The following is a 15,404-nucleotide window of genomic DNA, read 5'->3' on the forward strand; positions in this document are numbered from 1 at the left end:
CAATTATTTTGTTTCTTTCCTAAGAGTCCAACCCTTCCTCTATTGGTTTCTTCATCTCAGCCTTTAGAGGTATTCAGATCTCTTCCATATAAAAGCAAACAGAAGATAGTCATATTTTTCTCTGCAGCTTTTTGTTTCTTTGAGACAAGCATCACTCCTTCCACTTCATTTCCAGTTGACTCATGAATGCACTGAAATTTGACTATCCTCATCATCTAGATGATATTGCTTATCTGAGATCCAATAATTTCCAGTGTATCAAAGCATGCCTTTATCGATTTCCTACAGAATTTTACAGAATTGACCATATCTTCTGATTTGAAATAATCCGTCCTTGTTTCAATACCAATAGTTGTGTTTCGGTTGGTCTTTCTCCTACCTTTTGGTCATTTCTTATTGACCTTTGGAATTCATCCTTTTGCTAACTGTGTCTCCAGTTGTCACACTATTACACTATCTGCCCCTGTCTCCCAGAATATTAATTTTGGTTAGGAAATATGGTCTTCAAAATAGAAGAGAAAAGCTGTGTGGCTGGCTATGAGTGTAATGGATTTGGCTGCCTTTACAGCCCTCTCCCTGACAGCAGCAGAGTGGGCACCCGCCACTCTCATCAGCTGCACCACCACATTTTCTGACACGGGATATGCACTTAAGTCAGTGAGGTCAATGTGTATTTATGTAGGGTTCCAAGCACACACTGATAAACTATCTGACTGATAGCTGATCAATATTCTTTTATTTTCCATATGAGGATGGTCTATGGGAGAAAAGAAACCTGGAATACATTAAAAAGCTGCCAAGGCCCTAATGCTTTAATTTTATTTAAAAGTAGATAAAATCAGATTGCAGGTTAAAAAGCCCAGATTTTAGAACTAGATGCTTGCTGAAGTCAGAAAAGGGTTATATTTGGATTGAAAACTTCATGTAAACCTTACCTAGGCAAGTTAATATTCTGTCTCACTGAATATTCTCAGTCACTGCAAAGCCCTGAAACCCTAAAAATATGCACCAGTTATGATTAGCACATTGGGAAGATCTGCTCCCCAGACTTGTCCATTTAAGACTAGGGGTCATTTCAGCCAGACAACAAGGCAAGGAACTCAACAACATTTTCTCCATTATTGATAATTTTGATGCTATATAAAAAATCTTTATTTAGGTCATTAATAGAGTTTTGTAGAAATACTTTATCATTAAAAAAGTTATTTTTCTATATCAGTAGCCATATCTTATTTTCCAAATGAAACCATTAGTAAATCTGATGGGATCATCACATTTATTAATATTTACCAACAATTACAATGATAGCATTTTAATTCTTAATTCTGTAAAAATTTTTGTCTTTTCTTATTTTCTCTCCAACTGTCTTTTCTTTGGACTAATTTGTTTGCTCCACTACTTATCTATTTTTTTGTACGGTTGTATTTCTGGGCAAGGAGCCTAGACTGACATAATTTTTGTTTATTCCTCATTGTCTCAGATTTTGTTTAGAGAAAAGCACTATAAATTAATGATATAATTACAGTGTTAACTTCCATTACTTATTTTCTGTAGAATCCAACACTTAAACTATACTATTCATAGTACTTAGCTGTGAATAAGGATAGAATTTTGTTAGTTTCCAGACATTGCAGTTATAAACATCTATTTATTTTTCTTTGATATTATCAGTCATCTCCATTATATCTTTTAAGAATATGAAACAGAACTGGTGAGTCATTCTAAATGCATTGGGTAGTAAAGTTCTTTATGATCTAGGTTGTTCCATCCACTAAGAATTTCCATTTACATCTTTGCTAATAATTGCAAAATAATAAGTGCATAAAAGAAACCTTTGGAGATCAGTGTGGGATACCAAGATGTCTACTGTACTAGGAATTAGGGCATTGGAGACAGAGTTCTTCTCCATCCCTCAGGTGCTGGAAAACAGAGAAATCAGAGTGATGAGTCTGGACCTATAAATTACTGGTGACACTTTAAAGTGCTTTCTCAGATTCAAATGTTCCTGACTCCTTTGACGTTCAAACCAAAAATAATCTGCTATCTCTATTTCGGGGACTAGAGAAACTGGACTTCCTAATTTAGGGATTTATAACTGTCTAAATCATCTTGTTGATTATAAACAAAAATAAACTGTAGTTTTCCACTGATGACTGATGACCATATTGTTAAACCCAGTTACCTGCTTAGCTATTACTAGATCTTTCTTGGTATGTTGTATCTTACATATGCCTTCATTTCTTATGGATGAAATGGTTTTTATATTTTTGATATTATATTTTATGTTCTATATGATTTCCAGGTTCATTCGATTTAACAAATTTATTTTGATCATTCCAAGTCTTTTGGGATTGGTAGCCTTATTTTCTATTACACACTGTTGATCTGGAATCTCGCAGAGCAAATGTTTCCTTAATTCATCTTGTTTATCCATTCAAGTAGAGGAAAAATATTATTAAAGAATCTTTCCAGCCTAAAGCATAATTGGACAAATTATCCCAATGATACAAATGTGATAAACATGTACACAGACAAGGAAAGGAGATACAAAAAGTACGGGTGGGAAAACTCTGTCACTCACGTGAAATGACAGTTCCATGCACCTAGCAAGGGACCCGGAGCACAGGGCCAACAGCGACCAGGTCTGCACTCAGGTGCCTCTGGCACTGATGGCATAAGTGAGCTCCACCATGGCCTCTGCAGTAATTTGCTGAAATACGTTTACATATAAAATCTCACCTGTATATAAAACTTAAAATCAAAATTGCATAATTGTATAACAAGTAATAAATTTTAAATCAAATATACACACACACATATACATGTGTGTATATATATATATATAAATATATAAATATATATAAATAAGACTTTAGGGAGTTTAGTTCCCCCTAGTGGTATCCAATCAAAATTCAATGAATTTCATGAAGGGCTCAATAAAAGTAGGTTTAAGTTACCTTAGAATTCACTTGATAATCCCATCAATTTACAAATTTTGAAGTGAGACCTAGGAACAGTATGAAAAAATTAAATGTCTGCATAATAGAAAAAAAGTTGTTCTGATTTCCATATATTTTTATTTATCCTTAATAAATTAAAATATTAAGGATAAATAAAAATATCGGTTTGTTTATTTCAGATTGACAAAATATTATTAATATCTTAATTTTAATATATCTATGACTATAATGAGAATTTAAATGATAAGAATAGCAGTAATTTTTAAGGCACATCAGCAGATGTCTATTGTGATAAAAGAATGGGTAATAGAATGTAAAAAGTAAAATGATAATATTAGCTTAATAAAAAGTAACAGTAACTCTTCTAAAAGTTTATTTTGTCAAACATGAACACAAGAAATTCACCATCATTAAGACTAAATATCAAAACAAACCAATTCTAAAAATGATTTTATTAAAATACTTGAGTCATCTGTCATTATTTTTTAATAAAGAAATTTCTATTGGCGTCCCTTGCTCACAGACTGAGCCTAGAAGAAGAAAGTAATTTGAGGGTTGAATTTGATAATTTTTCTTACTGTCACAAATGATCTATATGTTTCATTAGTTTATGAACTGAAATCCTCAGGCAATAGATTCCTGGGAATATAAGTTAAACCTTCATATTTGAAATAAACATAACTTCATTACAGATGTAACTATAATATGTTTAAAAAAGGAAACAAAATCAGTGTCTAGTTAGCTTTAAATTACAGTTACTGGGTTTTGTTAAAATGTCATTAAAGTTATTTTCTGTTAGTTTAGGGTGTGTGCCCAATATTATTTAGAAGTTGCCTATACTTTTAGCAATTTCGATAGTTCTGAAGCCTCTGCCATTTTTACCATCAAGACTCTAATATTGTCCTTTTATAACAGTCATCTTGCTAAATGGAATGTAATTTCCTTTTGACCTGTTTATACATGCTACACTGTCCTGAGACAAAGATACATTATGTTGATATGTTATAGGGATATGAGAACTAATATTTTTAAGAAGAAAAGATAGCAAAAATAAAACCATTATTTTAACATGTTTTACTCTATGTAATTAAAAAGTGATCTTCAGCCACACATGCTGCAATAGATAAAGAATTCACTCTGCCAGGGCAAAAACTTTGGGGAACATGGGACTATTATAAAACACATTGAAATCGAGTTAATAAACTTGACTTTAAAAAATCATGAAGTTCATCAATGTCTCTACCCTCTTTAAGACAGAGACCAGTTATCCCAAATCGTTCTTACTGGTGGCAATGAACTGAACTGCATTCCCTCAAAATCCATATGGAGAAGCCCTAGCCCACAACGTGATGGTATTTGGATGTAGCGTCTTTGGGAGGTAGTTAGGGTTAGATGAATTTCAACAAAACTGCTGGAGCCATCATGATGAGGTTAGAGGCATCAGAAAGCTTGCTGTCTATCTTTCTGTCTGCAAGTTACTAAGTGAGCCTTCGCTAGAAACCATAGAGGCATCTTGATCTTGGACTTCTAGCCTTTAGAACTGTGAGAAAATAAATGTCTGCTGTTTAAGCTACCCAGGCTATGGTAGTTTGTTTTGACTAGCCAAGCTAAGACACGAGTCCTTCACATTATTATTATCATCCAATAGTTTAGTTCTGTCTTGTTTCCTCATCCACGTATGTGTGTATTACTGTGTGCACATGTATCTGTATTGGACCAGCTTCATCATTTCAACAGTGGAAAAGAACAAGCAAAGGCTTTCAACTAAATTGCCTACTTCCACAATAATAAGAAAAACTCCATTTTTGATGCTTTTAAAAACATGTAAGAAATTAGACAAGATTGGGAGCACTCAGGTCATATGGTCACAGACAAGACGGTGACGGCATTAACTGAAGAACGTTTTTGGACAACCCATGGACATGGACAACAATACGGGGATTGGCTTGGGGAGGGGAAAGAATGGGCCTGGGAGGAGGTGGGGAAAGGGAGAAAAAGAGGAACAACATAAAAAATAAAAATGAAATGTAAAAAAGACTGATCACAAACACACAATTACCAAAATAGTAAAACAATAACATATATATGAAATTAATTTAAGCATAAAAAATTAAAAAGAATTTCATGATTTGAACTGGGTAAAAGCAAACATTATAAAGTTTGCTTAAGATAAATATATGCAAATGTTAGATGTTTCTTGATACTTCATGGTTTTCAAAACTTTTGAAGAAAGAAAAGTTCATTGCGTTTAGTTGAAACGCCATGGCTTAAATGATGCATTACATTATCATCAAGTGAATTTTGTCACTGGTAAGATCATTGTCTCTTCATCCAGTTTGGAAAATCTTCTGTCAGTGGGATAAATGAAGAACTTAGTTAATCTCCCAAATGAAGGCCCCCGAAAAGGAGAGAGATCTGAACTCTTTTTTTTCTTTTTTAAATTGAATCAGCCTTTAAGCTACAGATTTAATGTGTGAGTCTAACTGCATAAAACAGTTTGACAGGAAACCTCAAAACTTAAATATGTTATGTTTTGTCTTTGTATACCACAGGGTGATTTAGCAGTATCCAGGGGAGACATTAAATCAGAAAAAAAATACCCATTTTTTGGTAGATAGGTCTTCAGCTCTGAACGAAGGTTTTTGCTTTCCTGGCAGGGAAGGCTTAATAATTAAAACTTGCAGTCATGCTATATTGACCACCAACTTTATTTTAACTTTTTACAAAACAATCTGTATGCACTATTTTTGCAATAGTGTTGAAGTAGATGGCATGACGATGAAGTATATTCTAGTTTAGAATAAGTGAAACTATATCAAAAGATGTCCTAAAATATTTTTATATCCCCATAAATATGCCAGTATTTGAATCTCAAAACAAATGTGTCTAAGACCGATGTATTTTTCTGAGATAACATAGAAATCAGAGCAATGGGGAAAGAAGGTAAAAAGAAAAAAAGAAATGAAAAAAAATGGATTCCAAACAGAGCCAAGAGTGATAAGAGGAAGTTCTAAAACTATAGTCAGAAAACCTAAGGGCGAATGCCCGTTTGATCTAGATTGAGTTGTTCAATAAGTTCTCTGAAGAAATGCGGATAGTAGTATCTACTGTATCAGATTATGGTGAACTCTCAGAGAGATAACCAACCTACATTGCAGTGCCCGTCACAGTGTGCGATGTAATTACACAAAAAACCTCATGAAGCTGAATAACATGATTTGCGATCGGTCATGGGCCCCTCTTTAAACATGCCATAACTCACATTAAAAAACACATACACATATAGCCCTGGTTGGTGTGGCTCAGTAGATTAAGTGCCAGCCTGCAGATCAAAGGGTCATTGGTTTGATTCCCAGTCAGGACACATGCCTGGGTTGTGGGCCAGGCCCCCAGTAGGGGGTATCTGAGAGGAAACCACACATTGATGTTTCTCTCCCTCTCTTTCTCCCTCCCCCTCTCTCTAAAAGTAAATAAATAAAAAGAAAAATTGTTTAAAAAACTATATACACATATAAAGCACAATAAAAACCTCCATGGGTCAGTTTTAGAAGAGAATTTTTCAGTATTCGAGTAGTTTCTTGGTGATTACTTTCAGAGAGCTCTGCGTCTTAACTGCAATGCAGAATTAAATTCAGAAGGCATTAAGAGCTAGCTAATGTACAATAGCTAACGTTATCTCTGTTCTTGGTTCACACATGGCAAGATTTAAGAAGAGAGGACGCAATGATATTGAGCTTCTGTGGTGTGTTGGGAAGTGTGGCTGGGTGGTGAACCGGACAATGACTATAAAACTTTTGAGAAGGTTGAGCTGCAGTACATGGAGGTATGAAAATATCCATAGATCATAAAAGTGGTGCTAAATACAAAAGGTGGTATTTTCATATTACAAATGCTTACTACAGTTAGGCCTTCAGTGAATTCTACGAAATATGCAATTAAACACAGCAAATAAGTCAGAAGATGTGTCAGTTTGCCATATTATGCTTTTACAAAATTGTCATAAATCTCCCTTCCTAGATGTTATAAACTTCATTCAGGTGACTATTGAGTATTGTGTATATCAGTTATTGCATACTCTGATTAGGGAACCACTTACAAATGAAGATGTGTTTTCCAACTGACCTATGTATCAGTATGGTTTTTTTCTACCCCTTGTTGTTGTTTTTATTCACATGAAACCCTTTTTAACCAGACATCTATTGAAAATTTCAAGAAAAGTATGCAAACTGTAGGCATAAAAAATGCAGAAAGAAACAAAATTCTGCTCATATTCTGAAGGGCTGTGCAATAGAAGTTCTAGCACTTTACTGGAAGGAAGGCAGGAAGTAAAAATATAAAGAAGGGAATCATGAAACAATAATTAGGAAAAAGCAAACAAACAAGGACTCTAAGTACCAGAGCGCCTTCACAATGGCACGTGCCTGTACGGATAAAAGTGTCCATGCCCCCGAGTTCCCGATGGCTGAGAGCAAAGGGTTTGTGCCAGAAGTACTCACAATCTAGCCAGATTTAGCGTCCTCATCAATAAAATGGAGAAAATAAAGATAGATTATTATGAAATTAAATGAAATTGCAGTTCAATCACTTAATACCTGGTTTACATTGGATATCTGGTTTATATGCATAAAATGAAAATACTCAGCATTTTGGAACTTTCTCTTTAGTTACAGAGATATCATATGTTAGGTTAGTCAGCTGCTCCACACCTGAAAGTTCAGCTCTGTTTCTTGAGCTCAGGTCAGCAGCCCCCACATTTTCAGGTATTCTCCCTCTCCTCTCATCCAGGGAAGCCCTGTCAATCAAAGCTGATTCCTTCACAGTCCATGCTTTCCATGCTTCCAGCCTCACGATTTGTTAATCCAGTAAGCTAGTTCATGCCAATAAGTCAAAACTCAGATGTTTCTCCCTCATCTATCAGCAAACCTCTGCTCCCTGAGACATTTTCTGTGCCTTTTAAGGGGCATCTTCTATTTAACTAGCTGTTCACCACTTCCATTCCTTAATTCAATTGAATTAACATTTACTAACCTATTTTATCTCAATATTTCATGTACTTTACTCAGACTAGATGCAAAGAGGTAGAACATGAACACAAATGAGTGAAGGGCCCCCTCCTCAATACAGTTAGTTAACTATGATTCTGAAGACAACAGACTTGGCAAGAAGGACTTGCCATTTATAAAAGGCAAATCAAACGTACTTTTTGAGAAAAAAAATTTCCGTAGTTTAAGTTAGAGTGTCAAAAATTATAAAAGGAAATTAATTAAGTTAGAAAGTAGAATATTAAGAAACAAAGAAATATTTGAGGACATTTGTGGTTAACTCAAAGACATTATACTTCAACAGATTCATTCATTTTTTGAAATAATTCTTTTACTTTGTTATCTTCCAGGAAATATAATTATTTATTTATAAATATATACTAAGTATTTTTCTTGGGTATATATATCAGTTAGGCATCCAAGTGTGTGATCACTGAATTAAAAATCTTCCTTATGTGGTTATTTTTTTTAAAGGATTTGAAGATTTTGGTAAGATTTGAAATATTAAAGTGATAGATTTAATGCAGACTGGAAGAAAGTTTTTTGTTCTATGAGATGTTTTAATTAATGACACTTGAGTAAGCAATAGAGACAAACATTTGACTCTAAGCAACATAAATAATGCTCTTCAGCAACATGTGTGAAAGAAACTTGAAAGCACATAATCACATTCTCTCCTCTAAACTGTCAGCTTGAGTCTAGACTCCAGATGAGGGAAGTGCCCATAAACCTACTATGACTGCCTGAGAAGAGGAAAATTCATCCTAGACATCTAAGCACAGACTCCTTGCCATGGACTCTGACGTCCAAACAAATGGAAGCAGAAGCTATGAAAATGTTGAAGTTAGTTTTCTCTCTTAACAGCGTAGCCTCTGATGAGCTTTTCCAGAATTACTTCTTTTCAAACCAGAATATATGCATCTCAACAACTACAATTAGAAACCAGAGGTTTCACCAGGTCAATCCACAGACAAGTAAATCAAACCCAGGAGACCTATTGTAGGTAGAGGCCCCGAGCTGATTGGCATCATTTAAGTTTTACTCCTTTGTATTTAAGAATATAAGAGTAGGCAAATCTTGAACTTAATCTAATCACATTTTATTTTTATTTTTGTTGATATTTTAAAATACTTGTCTAAAATCCTATAAAAAATATGCCATTTCTATTTTACCCACAGTTCTTCTGGAAGGTAATAATCATACCTATATCATAAGGTAATTTTGATGAGTAAATGAGTTGACAGATAGCAATCACTTATTGTGTGCATTCTATATTAGTCCTATGTAATGTGTAACATGTGGTCATATTAATGAATACAGAATTGTACAGTCTATAGCATACTGCACTTGGTTTGTTATAAATCATATAAGACTATTTATTGTACTAAGAAAGGTACATGGAAATATACAAAAACCCCTAAAGTATCATTGGGTAAATACAACAAATAGATTATATTTTTCTAATATAAACTATACAAAATAACATTTATAGAAATTTATAGGATAGACCTACATTAGTACTCACATTTTTGAAAGTAGGACATGGATGGATAAATATTACATAACTAAATCAAGTAAACATCCATTATGTGATTTTTCTATAATTGTAAAATAAAATAATAATCCAGGGGAAATTGTATGAGATAAATCTTGAGTGTCAATATGCATCAATTATTTACTCACATTTATTTCATTTAAATAAATAAAAATAGTTCCTTGGACTCTCTACCAAACTTGGGATAATTTTACTTTAAATTATGGAACAACTGTTAATTATTTTCTAATTTAGAATTTGGTTTGTAGTTTTACTCCACCAAACATTCAACAGGTATATTTTGAATCCTACTGTAAAGTCATTTAAATATTTAATTTAAAGTGGACATGTGCCTTTCTAAAAATTGTTTTTCTAAGAAAAGCTTGAAGAAAGTTATACATTATTGAAGAGAAGTAGAATATGAGAAATCTTGCCAAACGTAATCCTATATTTTTACGTAGGTCACTTCTGGCTTTAAACCAGAGATTTAAGAAAATGCAGATTGTAGATGGAGAGGAAAATTGCTAACATACTAGTGAATTAGTAGCAAAAATGTCTTTTGTCAAGAATATTAATTCCAGGTCTGTACTCACTTATGATATACAAATATTGTCTTGATATTTAAGCCCTCAAATGTTATAGAATAGAGAACAGAATTTTCTATTAGAATAGGAAACAGAATTTTATAACAGAATCTTAAGAGTGACTTATAAGAGTTAAAGTTTACATGAGATTTAATATAAAGACCAAATGAAAACATGTTAGGCTTTAAGTAACAAATGTAATCAGTATAAACTCCTGCATATTTCTGCATCAAAAAAGGCATTTTCAAACCAAATTTCTTTGCAACACAAATAAATTCTGAACTTGTGTGATTAAAAATGTCGCTCCTGAACAAAATGCCCAACATAGTCAAGATTGCAGTGTTCCGAGTGCCCGCCCAGGATGATGCAGGTGGTAAGGACGTGGTGAAGCGCAGGCAGGAGGAACCTACCCTGAAAATGATGTTACCTTATATAGTGAATTGAATAGAACACAATTTCATTTAGATTTTGTTTGCTGTTTCTGCATTTATCATCACAAAAACACATCCATATTAAGATTTGCCATTCTAAAATAATAAGCCCACTATACAAAACAGTAGAATTTGACTTTGAACATATAGAGTGTTGAAGACATTGAAAATGTGGATATTTCAAAATTGAAATGAAGAAAGTTTCAACAATGAAGAAAGCTTCATTGATATTGGGTATAAATGAGCTAGAATTAATAAGAAATATATACACTTACCTAAAATACCAGGCAATTATATACTATATGTATAATGAAGTGTAATTTCCAGAATAAATAAAAATACTAATTTTGCTCTTATCACTTGCATTCTTACATTTCATCTTTTCATAAGAAATTCAAGTAGTCAAGATGTTTCTTAGAATGCAAGGCACTTTTGTATCAGATGATATTAACCACTCACCCAAATGGTAGAGGACATTTTTATCTATAACTCAACTTTTAAAATATCTACATCTATTATTCAAATTTAGGCATCATTACTTTAATAAACCTTATCTATAAACACACTTACACAAATAAATAATGATAAATAGCCATGAAAATTTATATCTCTAGAGTAGGAAGTTTAAATGTACATGTATGTTACAAAACAAAATCAGCGTTACTAAGAAAGAGATCCATGTTAGTAAAAAGTATGAGTGAATACTAAAACATATGTAATCTGACTTTTCTCTGCATACATATTGCAAGCACAAACATATACAAAATTACAACTAGAAATAGTTTTAAAACATGGAAAGTCAGTATGATAACATATTTATTGAGAGGAATTTATTTTGCATAAGTCAGTCTTGTTCTTGAGCTTTCATGTTTTTTAAAGAAAATTTAGAAACAACTATAAATATTAGCCTAATATCAATGCAACTTTACTGCTTCTAGGACATTTGAAAAGTGTGTCTTTAATAAAGAATTGCAAAATGTAATATGGAAAATATTGGGATAGTGATATTTTAAAAAAATGGTTTCAAAACACAGAAGAAAATTGATTTGCCAAACCTCTAAATATCTGAGTATTGAATATTTTTTAAACCATATAATCACAATTTATAATATATTATTATATATTTAACATAACAAAATTATACAGAAAATTTACCTTATAATTCACTTTATGATTGGTGATATATTTTCTTCTTATATATCGATGTGATCGGATTCTGAAGCAAAAAAAAGGAAAAATACATAAAAACAATTTCAACAACTCATGTAATATAAACTGTGCATAGTTACAAATAATATTAAACATACTTATTATATATTTTTCCATACCAATCAAGAAACTGACTCATGAAAACAATGGTAGATGAATAGCAAATACACTTTTCAAAGAAGAAAATATTGAGTGGCTTGAACTGCCAAATTTTTGGTTTAGCACATTGCCTTTTGACACAGAAACCCCAACTAGAATCTCAAAGCTCTCAGTTGTTAGCTGTGCCATCTGGGGCAATTTAGTTACGTTCTCTGAACCACTGTTACTTCAGCTGGCTAAGAAGTATTATATGCCCTTGAAAGAGGTCCGAGTGTTAAGTGTTATAATACATTTCCAGCATTTAACATGGTGCCTAATACACAGTTAACGTTAAAGTATAAAGCATTAGTAGTAATTTTAAATAAAAATAAGGTAGGCTTATTGGAAATATGGTCAATAGCACACAGCTGACCATTTCTACTCTTTTCCATGGCTAGCATAGAAAAAGCTCCATAGAAAAAGCCTATTACTCCATGTGTGCAGCCCTGGACCTAAGTATGAGACACACTCCCGACTTCACTCTTTAAAACTCATTAATGTACTATTGTTCTTTGCACTGCATGCTGAAAACTGCTATGTCAACCAGGAGAGGTCACCAATGAATAACAACTCCATCTTCCGTGTTGCGTGCAGAAATTCTGATATATGAAAATAATCCAGTCAGGTACTTTCTCAAAAGGGTTTATAATATTTTCTCCTTACTAAAGGATATAGATTTTGCTTTCATGTTGTCTTAATATTGTAAGAAAAATATTAAGCTATTTCTACATGCCTAATATTTTAAATGCAACTATTATTTTATAAATAATTTCAACAATTATTAAATTTGCACTCTTCAAATAATAAAAAGTACACTATTAATTGGAAAAGGAAATATATCATTTTAACAATATGGTCACCATTTCAAAGTTAATTATGTTATGCTGCAATAGAGTTTATTTCGATTCACTTTCTAAGTTTCAGGCATATTATGATTCACAAAAACTAAGGCCTCTGCAGGCTATCTTAAAATACCACCACCAACAAAAAAGAGATATGGCTGTAAAAACTATTTGGGTGATTCCAAAAGCCACAGCTATGGGCAACTGGTGATTGGCAGCTTCATCACAACAACGCACCCGCTCATGCATCACGTCACCTGCAGAGTTTTTTTGGCAAAGCATCAAATCACCCAGGATATTCAGCCCCCCTACAACCCAGATTTGGTGCCCTGTGACTTCTGGTTTTTCCAAAAACTTAAATCACCTTGAAAGGGAAAAGATTTCAGAGAATAAGTGAAATTCAGGAAAATACACTGAGGCAGCTGGTGGCAACTGGGAGAACTGTGTGAGGTCCCAAGTTACCTACTTTGAAGGAAACTGATGGGTCAATCATTGTCTTCTGTACAATGTTTCTTTGGTATCTTATAATTTCTTCAATAGCTGTCTCTATTTTTCATATTACATGGTTGGAGATCTTCTGGATGGACCCCATATATCTGACAAAATACTGGAGGTTACATTGAATGCCCCCAGCACAATGCATTGTATGAGCCTGTTGAGTTATATACGTAAGTAAAATGTGAAACATTGGTGTGTTCTGGTGTTAATCCATAAGGCATTTCCCAGAGAAATGATTTGAAATTCAGGCAAATATTTACCCACAAAAAGATTCATCACAGAATATTAGAGAATATTAGTTCATTAGAGAATATTTGGTGATAAAGAGAAAATTTAACAATATGTAAAATGTTCAAACTTAAAGTAGGGTCATATGTAGCCAATAAAATTATGTCTATGAAGATTTTTAAGAACATGGGAAATATTTATGACATAATATAAAGCAGGCATATATAAATATTACACAGTTAATGCTTATAAATGTATATTTATAGAAGGAGGAAAATGCTCCCAAAATGCCAGAGAAAAAATGGATGAAGCATCACAGAAAAGAAAAATGAGAGACAGTGTTGGAAAAATGGCATAGTGATAAGAAGATTGGTCTTTATTCTGAAGCCAGGGCATTAATTTAAGATTATTCTTTCTGAAATATTATTTTCATAATTTGTTTTCTAGAATAATATATCCTTATAGCTTCTTAACACCTTAGTATATGTAAGAATATATATTTACTTCAGGGATAAAATATGGTGATGAATTATATACATACACACAGGCAGTGGAAAGGAGGTACATGGTGGGTATATGAAGGAAGAGGGGGAGGGAGCAGAAAGAGCTAGAGGACACCAATGTTACATGTGTCATTGGTGTTGCAGATATGAGAACAAATGGCTACATTTCTTGTAGTGGCTGCGATGGTAGTGGTGAGGAAACGGTGAGTAAGAATCACACGGCTAACAAAGGTTCTCTATTACATGCTTCTTTATTAGGCAAGGGAGCCTAAAATGGAAAAACCCTAGTAATTACATGAAATAACAATTGATTAGAAGGAGACTTGAATGAGCAAAGTAGATGAGTTTGTGTGTGTGTGTGTGTGTGTACAGAGAGAGAAAGAGAGAGGCAGAAGGGAAAGAAATACTTCAGGACAGAGGTATCTCCATGCACACTTATAGAGGGAACGGTGACACTGATACATGCTGATACAGCTGTAAGTATAGAAGTGAATCAAATTAAATTAATGCAGCTCTAGAAGTGGGTGAAAATTTGAGAAAGTAAAAACAGAGGTTGACAACATTTTCTTCAGTGAAATTGCCCTTTAAAGGGGGACAGAGACAGGATGGTAAATCTGAGAATAAAATAAGCACATTTATCTGCGGGAAAGAAAACCTGAGAGTCAACTAGTCCATTTGAGGTCACAGGTAGGTCAGATGTTACCTTCGATTTATAGCACCCTGTTCTTTATCAGTATGTTAAATTCTAAACATTAAAAACGATTCATTTCTATATATTTTAGTTCATTCACATGTCTATCCAACAAACACTTACGTTTAACTTAACATATATGAGCACAAAGACTTGACCTGGATGCACAAGGAAGACAATATGGTACCCATCCCCGAGGGAATCCCAGTGTTACGGTGATACAGCAGCGACTGAGAGTACAACGCATGAACAGCTGGCGGAGGACATGTTACGGGCGCTTTATGGAGATGAGAAATTATTGTAAGAAAGCACATATACAAGAGAACACTTTATTCTAGCCTTTTTCGATGGAGGGGAAAAAGAGAGAGGCACAACTGTTCCCTCAGGCATTCACTCCTTCACTTCGTTGGCCATCTTCACTACAGCACCCTGCTTTCAGTCAGCACTCCAACAGCTTTCCATAGGAGAGTGGGAAGTGGGCCACGCGAAAACTTGTGTCTGTAACGCTAAGACTGAACATAACTTGGGTGTTTTAATGCCCTGTTTAACTTCTCAATAAATAATTCAAATATTTTATCACATCTGCAAAAATCCAGTAAGCAATTCATAAACAAATTAACTGTGGTAATCAGGGTTATACTAGCTTTTAATTATATTTCAAATCCTGCCCAGTCTCTGTGATGTAAATACTGGTGATTATTAGTATTGTCAAAATTATGCCCAATATCGTAACTGTTAGACAGA

General features: G+C 33.5%; 1 protein-coding gene across 2 annotated transcripts in view; it reads right to left on the reverse strand.

The window, feature by feature from the left end:
• Positions 1-15,404, reverse strand: part of LOC112321026 (cadherin-18) — a 591,686-nt gene that overhangs the window by 555,505 nt on the left and 20,777 nt on the right. Inside the window, exon 2 of one of the 2 annotated variants that reach the window (XM_053914028.1) lies at positions 11,707-11,767. The gene's annotated coding sequence lies outside the window, so the exon portion shown is untranslated. Of the gene's footprint in view, positions 1-11,706; positions 11,768-15,404 lie in introns of those variants that run through there. The other variant, XM_053914024.2, reaches the window with a different exon arrangement.

This window comes from Desmodus rotundus, chromosome 1, assembly GCF_022682495.2.
Source record: "Desmodus rotundus isolate HL8 chromosome 1, HLdesRot8A.1, whole genome shotgun sequence".
NCBI lineage: Eukaryota > Metazoa > Chordata > Mammalia > Chiroptera > Phyllostomidae > Desmodus > Desmodus rotundus.